Below are 7,873 nucleotides of genomic sequence, written 5' to 3'. Positions count from 1 at the left end.
GGAGTTAATTTTAATGAAAGTTAAGATTTATCCTTTAATAACCTGTCTTTTATGTCTTATTTAAGAAATTCTTCCCAACCTCCAGAGTAAAAGAATATATTATCTCATTTTTTTCTGAATGTTTTACATTTGAATTCTTAATGTACCTGGAATTGATTTTTTTTTAAGTTTGGTTTGAGGTAGATATATAGTTTCATTTTTTTCCCATGCTAATAACAGTTGTCCTAGTCCTATTTATTGAATAGTCTTTGGCAGCTCTGTTATACATCACATCTGCCTATGATGCGGTTCTCTTTCTGGTCTCTAATTATGATTTTTGTCTACCTCTAGACCAGCATCACATTGTCTTAATTACTATGGTTTTATAATAAATCTTAATATCTGGTAGTAAGTGGATTCTTTTGTTTTAAATTTTATATATGTATATTTATTTATTTAACAATTGATATGTGTATGATCTTGAACCTTTCAAATGTGGAGAATAGAGCTAGGTGTGTTTTGTTTTGTTTTGTTTTGTTTTGTTTTGTTTTTTGCAGTACGCAGGCCTCTCACTGTTGTGGCCTCTCTCGTTGCAGAGCACAGGCTCCGGACGCGCAGGCTCAGTGGCCATGGCTCACGGGCCCAGCCGCTCCGCGGCATGTGGGATCTTCCCGGACTGGGGCACGAACCCGTGTCCCCTGCATCGGCAGGCGGACTCTCAACCACTGCGCCACCAGGGAAGCCCGAGCTAGGTGTGTTTAAGCATAGGAAATGGTCTTTGCTCCAAAGACTAAAAAAATTCTTTTCAAAGGCAACTCAAAATCAAACCAGTGAGCCTTTAAAACAGCCATTTCTAATATGAGACCAGGGTTTTTGGGGTATCGTGGATGGGGTTTTAGGTGGAAAAAGGTGGTCCCTGAGTTGATAGTTGTTGAGGCTAGTTGGGTATATTTTATAGGTTTCAGTGGTTTCTTTTCTTAATAAATATAGAATGTATCACTTGTTAGGTAATTATGTTGGGCCTTTAATTACTACTTCTTTTGTATTTGTTAAGATTTTCTACTCAGAGAATTCCATTTCTTCAGCAAGACCTAATGATACATCAGGTAAATGTACATAAAGTTAATAGATTTGAAGGTCATACTTTTTGTTAACTGTTATGAAATTTTTCAAAGAGAATACAGTAAAATGAACCCAACACCTAACTTCAACCTTTATGAATATTTGGCCAGTTTTGTTTCTCTTCCTTCCCCCTCCTCATACACAGGCCACATGAACACACTTCACACACCCCATCCCACTCTCAGCCAGAATTACTTTAAAGCAAATCTTAGCTGTCACTTCATCTAATATCCAGTGTTCAGATTTTTCTCATTTTCTCAAAAAAATTATTTTTCATGCTTGTTTCTTTGAATTGGGATCTAAACTATATCTATACATTTCATTTGATATTTCTTATGTCTCTTTTAATATTCAACTAGCTCTCTTCCCCTCTCTTTCCTTGACATATATTTGTTATAGAGATTGGGTCATTTGTCTAGTTGAATTCCCCATATTCTGGATTTGGCTAATTTCAACTTTGTACTATCACTCAATCTGTTCTATCATGTGTATTTCCCATAAACTGCTATTTAATGGTAGATGATTGACTAGATTATAGCTTGACTTTTTTTCTAGAAAGTGGGGCAAAATACTTATGTGGTAGCTTATAAACATTTTATTGCATTCATATCAGGAGGTGAAAGTCTTCAATAATATTTTTCAAAGTGTCCTAATATACATGATTAAGGATTATAAATGTGTTCTGTAGTCTTTTCATGTCTAATCTTCCTGTTTTTACAGATGGGAAAACTAAGGCCTAGAGAGTTAAATATTTGCCAAAGACCAAGCAGCTAACTTAATAGAAGTAGGGCTTTTTTCCACCTAATACTCCTTTCAGAATTTAGCTTCAGTTGTATATGGCTTCATCTGAAGGTTTTCATGCATCAGAAAAATGTCAGAGGTGGTCAGGATGGCATTTCTGCCTGTTCCAACTAGAGTTTTTGTGACTGAGAAGGTAAGATGCAGTACATGTGTAACTGTGTAAAGTTTACACACTAGTAAAACACTCCCTTGAGTGGTTCTGTTTTTGCATTGCCAGTGTGATAGCTAAGACTTGAGTTTGAAAGTAACAGTCAGAGGGTCCTTAGACAGGACCTAAGCCTGAAGCTTGGTAAATCCAGGATAGGAAGACTGCAAGAAAATCTTTATAGGCTACAATAGTATTTAGTTATTTGGTCCTAAATAATTTTTTTTTGTGTGTAGAATTGTTCACCTCATACCTTTTTTTTAAAAATAAATTTATTTGTTTTATTTATTTATTTTTGGCTGCGTTGGGTCTCCGTTTCTACGTGCAGGCTTTCTCTAGTTACGGCGAGCGGGGGCTACTCTTCATTGCGGTGCGCAGGCTTCTCATTGCGGTGGCTTCTCTTGTTGCGGAGCACGGGCCCTAGGCATGTGGGCTTCAGTAGTTGTGGTGCATGGGCTCAGTAGTTGTGCCTCACTGGCTCTAGAGCACAGGCTCAGTAGTTGTGGCACACAGGCTTAGTTGCTCCGCGGCATGTGGGATCTTCTTGGACCAGGGCTCGAACCCTTGTGCCTGCATTGGCAGGCGGATTCTTAACCACTGCACCACCCACCAGGGAAGCCCTCATTTCTTTTTTAATTATTATTTTTAAATTTTTTTATTTATTTTTGTCTGTGTTGGGTCTTTATTGCTGTGCGTGGGCTTTCTCCCCTTGCGGCGAACGGGGGCTACTCTTCCTTGTGGTGTGTGGGCTTCTCACTGCCGTGGCTTCTCTTGTCACAGAGCACGGGCTCTAGGCACGTGGGCCTCAGTAGTTGTGGCACGCGGGCTCAGTAGTTGTGGCTCATGGGCTCTAGAGCGCAGGCTCAGTAGTTGTGGTGCACGGGCTTAGTTGCTCTGCAGCATGCGGGATCTTCCCAGACCAGGTCTTGAACCTGTGTCCCCTGCATTGGCAGGCAGATTCTTAACCACTGCGCCACCAGGGAAGCCGCTTCATTTCTTTTTGTATTGTTATGCTTTGTTTCCCATTTTAGTTTTTACTTGTCTTATAAATATTAGCTGTAAGTTCATACTAATTTGAAGAAAATGAATTAATGTAACAAAATATAGGAAGTGAAAACTAGAGGGAAGTTACATTCCTCTACAGCTTACCTAACTGAACAGATGCTGTGAAATCAGTGATGTGAAAAATCTTCTAGAAAACTTCACAGAAATATCTTGAGTTGCTTCATCTTTTGATGTGTAAAAGTGGACTGTAGTGGCAGGCTCACTGCTTTCTTTTTAGTGAACTGACGGGAATTTGCAAAAACAGTGATTGTAGGTATATGACAAATAAATTTATCATTTAAAGCCATTACCTTGATCATTTTTTAATACAATAGAAATGAGCTGATATGGAGAAAGGAAGGTTTATGACTAAAATAAAAGTTTCATGAAATAATACCTTTACTTTGTAAGGGAAAAACGTTATTACATACAATTTCACTAATGTTTAAATGCAACATAGAGAAATAATCCCAAATAAACACAATACAAATAAAAATCGGGAACATTTTATTTAATGTGATTAGTATGCTGTCTGTTCATTCCAGTCTGAGATACACAAGGGCAGTTCTCACATATCCGATTAACCCTGTTTCTTTCCTTTGTTTTTAATTGGATTAACTATTAAAGCACTAGTGAGTAGTACTACACTAATTCTGCTTTTCAGTGGACAGTCTTATTTCATCCAAGAGGATGATAAATTTGATGTCTCATAATCATTCTTTAGTGTTTATGAAAAGTAAGCTGTAATATTTCATATTCTTTAATTACCAAGTGTGTATAACTCAATTTTTGATTGAGGCTTAGGAAGCCAGTGAGTCTAACCAGATTTTTTTTCTTGAATGCATCAGTCTTTTTTTTCTGGGATATAATGGTTAAAAGTTTGAGACAGGCTGGAAACAGTAAAAAATAGACAAAATATATGAAACAATGTTTTTAAAGACACTGGACATCTGTCAGTGAAGAACAGGCAATAAAGTACATGAATCCTGAGTGAGAGGAAACAAACAAGGTGAATTCTGTGATGACTCCAGCTTACTGCCTTGAGAGAATTTCCAGGCCTCAGCACAGCCATGGGGACCACAGGAAGAGCCTGGTGGGGTCCCTCGTTTGACAAGATAGAGCTGAGAGCCGGTGAAACCAAAGTGGCTAGAGTTTGCAGCACAGAGTGCTAGAGAGGAGAGAGCTGCACAGAAAGAGAACTCTGGAAATCTGGAAAGAATCTCCCTTGAGTTTTCAGGTGAGTACTGAGCAGTGCATGCAAGTGAGGAAATTACCTGAGGCCAAGAAAAGGACCACCTGAAAGTATTAGAGGTAATAGACCCCAGCTCAAAGAGGGCTGGAAATAATGGCTGTTCCCACAAGACATACTGGAAAAGCATCATTCACAGAGCAGTGGATAGAGTACATAGAAGGGTCTTGCCTCAATTGTGGGGAATAATTAGCCCTAGGCTGAGCACTGTTGTGTCTTGTATTTAAAGCAAGATCTGAAAACATCAAACTGTTCCCCAGTAAGTGTGCCAGAACGAAGACCTCCAGGAATACAAAAATATCCAGTACCTAGAAAGGTAAATCTTTCATTGTCTGGCATCCAATCAAAAATTACCAAAGATGCAAATAAGTGGGAAAATAGGACCCATACTAAGGAGACAAATCAATTGAAACTGATCCAGATGTTAAAATTTGCAGCCATTATATTGTAACTATTCCATATATTCAAAAAGTTAAGTAGAGACATGGAAGATAGACCAAACTTCTAGAGATGAAAACTACAATGTGCGGAATATAAAACACTGGGTGGGATTAATGGCAGATTTGACATTTCAGAAGAAAAGATTTATGAGTTTGAAGACGTGTCAATAGAAACTATCCAAAATCAAGCACGGAAACAAGACAATGAGTAAGCTGTGCACAACTTTCTAATACGCCTGTAATAGGAGACTAAGAGATGGGGAAAGAAATCTGAAGAATTTATTTAAGGAAATAGCTTAAAAGTATTTTTAAATTACAGAAACTGTAAACCCACCGATCTAAGGAGATCAATGAACCCCAAGCACAAGAAGCATGAAAACAACTACACCAAAGCACATCGTAATCAAATCGCTTAAAACCAGTGATAAAGACAAAATCTTTAAAAACACCAAAGGAAAAAAGGCATTGTTTCCAAGACGAGAATGACATCAGATTTCTTTTAGAAAATAATCAATTGAGACATCAATAGACAAACTTAATTAATGTATTAGAAAGAACCCTGTCAATCTAAAATTTTATGCCTAGAGAAAATATTTCAAAAACAGGTGAAATAATTTTTCAGACCAAAGCTGAAAGAATTCATCACTAGCAGATCTGTAATGCAAGAAATGTTAAAGCAAGTCCAGTCTTTCAGGCAGAAAGAAATACACTAGAGACTGGCAAACTATAGTCTGCAACCTTGTTAGTTTACTGCCTGCGATCTAAGAATAGTGTTTACATTTTTTAAATGTCATTTAAAAATATCTCCAGAGATTGTCAAACGCTTCTTGGGGTGCAAAACCGCCTCCAGTTGAGAACTACTGGCTCTATATACCCCAGTTAAAATGCAGAGATTTTTGGATTGGATAAGAGAGCAAGACCCAATTATATGCTGCTTATAAGACACAAGTACGTTAAAAACAAAAAAATGCAAAAAGAAATGTGATGGTAACACCAATCAAAAGAAAGCTAGAGTGACTATTGTTATTAGACAAAGTAGATTTCAGAACAAAGAATACTGCCAGGTGTAAAGAATGTAAAATGATACAACCACTTTGGAAAATACTTTGTCAGTTTCTTGTAAAGTTAAACATGCATCCATATGATCTAGCCATTCTACTCTTAGATATTTACCCAAGAGAAAAGGAAATATTTGTCCATGTGAAGACTTTTACATAAATGTTCATAGTAGCTCTATCATTTTGTAATAACCAAAATTAGAAATAACCAAAGTGTCCATCAGCAAGTGAATAAACTGGTATATGATAGAAGACATACAATGGAACACTATACAGCAATAAAAAGGGAATGAACTATTGATACATACCACAACATTGATGAGTTTAAAAAATAATTATGCTGAGTGAAAGAAGTCAGACAAATGATTCCATTTATATAAAATTCTAGAAAATGCAAACTATATGGAGACGGAAGATCAGTAATTGCCACAGAAAGGCAGGGGTGGGGGAGAGCAGGAAGGAGGGCTTACCCAGGGTACCATGAAACTTGGGGATGGTGGGGATATTCATTATCCTGATTCAGGTGAAAGCTTCTTGTGTTTATAAAAGATCAAATTGTACATTTTAAATATGTGTGGTTCACTGTATGTCAGTCATACCTCCATAAAGCTTTTACAAAAGTTTGTGCCAGAAAAGTTAAATGTACAATATCTTTATTTCTTTCAGAATATCTTAATTTTTTCCATATGTTGTGAAAACTTGGGGAGCATGTAATAGCTGGGGTGATTACTGCTATGACAGCAATGCCTTTTGGAACTTTCAGATGTGTTTGAATGTTGAAATAAATCCCTGTAGTTGTTAAGATAGTTCATCAAGAATGCTGAAAATATCAGTTAAGTATGTCATGTTATTACTTAGATATTGTCTTTGGAACTATTTGACAAATAGCAATTGCTTTTCAACTAGGAAAAAAAATAGTTGACCAAGTAGTACTAAATATTTAATAAAAATAAACTTTCACTGAGTTTTTCAATACCTCAGTGAAATCACCAGAATGTCTTTGGATAACAGAATTTTCTTATATTGTACGTTAGTTGATAATGACTGAAGCTGGTATTGGGTGCATGGTGATGTTCGTTATACCGTTGTCTCTATTCTTATTTTAGTTTGAAATTTTTCATCATAAGACATTTTAAAACATATATTACCCAGCAATATATTATCTACTCTAAATATATCTAATTCAGTTTTGTGTGAAGTTACGTATAAACAACATAACATATCCTGTGCGAACTGATCTTGCTACATATATCCAAGAAACTAAAAGCTATGCAGCTTATTATCATCAAATTGGATTTTGAAATCTTTATAGACTTGTGATGAGTATTGCTTCTAAATGTTCTGCAGTAGTAAAACAAATGAGCTACTGTGCTGGCACTCTGCATGTTTTTTTTTATTAATTAGATACAAAGTTATACACACCATATCCAAACATGCTGTAAGAAAATATGTGAAGCATTTTCTGTCTCTCAGTATGCTTTAATGATGATAGTAAGATTTTATCATTAACAGTGGTGGAAAGACTAAGAAATTAGATTGGAAACTTGAATGCATTTTTCCCCTTTCTTTATCAATAAATTCAGCAGGTTGTTTCCAAGGAGATTTAATTTTGAAGATTTTAAGCTTTTATTTAAAAATACCATTGGCAGTTTAATAAACCCACATATTAAATTATCTTCATTATAATCTCGTGTACTTTCTTTTTTTCCGCTGTAGAATGTGGCTTGCATGAAATCTGCTGTTTAAAATAAATATTTTTCTCTGTATTGCCACTATTTTACACCCCAGATCCAGCAGTTGAACTTGAACAGTTTTCAATTCATCATTCTTTGTTCTTTTTGCTTAAAAAATATGGTTTAAGTGCAATTTGTATTAGTTTTATTAAAATGTTACAATTCACAAGTTCAAAAATATCACACTAGATGTTTCCTGACCATCTTTCAAATCAAATGAGAATACAGCAACCAATTCATGTTTTATTTATCACATTCTCTCCATTAATTGTTCCTTGTAACAGTTGCCACTGCTGAGCATG

This window comes from Delphinapterus leucas, chromosome 5, assembly GCF_059928025.1.
Source record: "Delphinapterus leucas isolate spDelLeu-1000000601 "Yukka" chromosome 5, BTC_Dleu_Yukka2, whole genome shotgun sequence".
Taxonomy (NCBI): Eukaryota; Metazoa; Chordata; class Mammalia; order Artiodactyla; family Monodontidae; genus Delphinapterus; species Delphinapterus leucas.
This window is presented reverse-complemented; position numbering follows the sequence as displayed.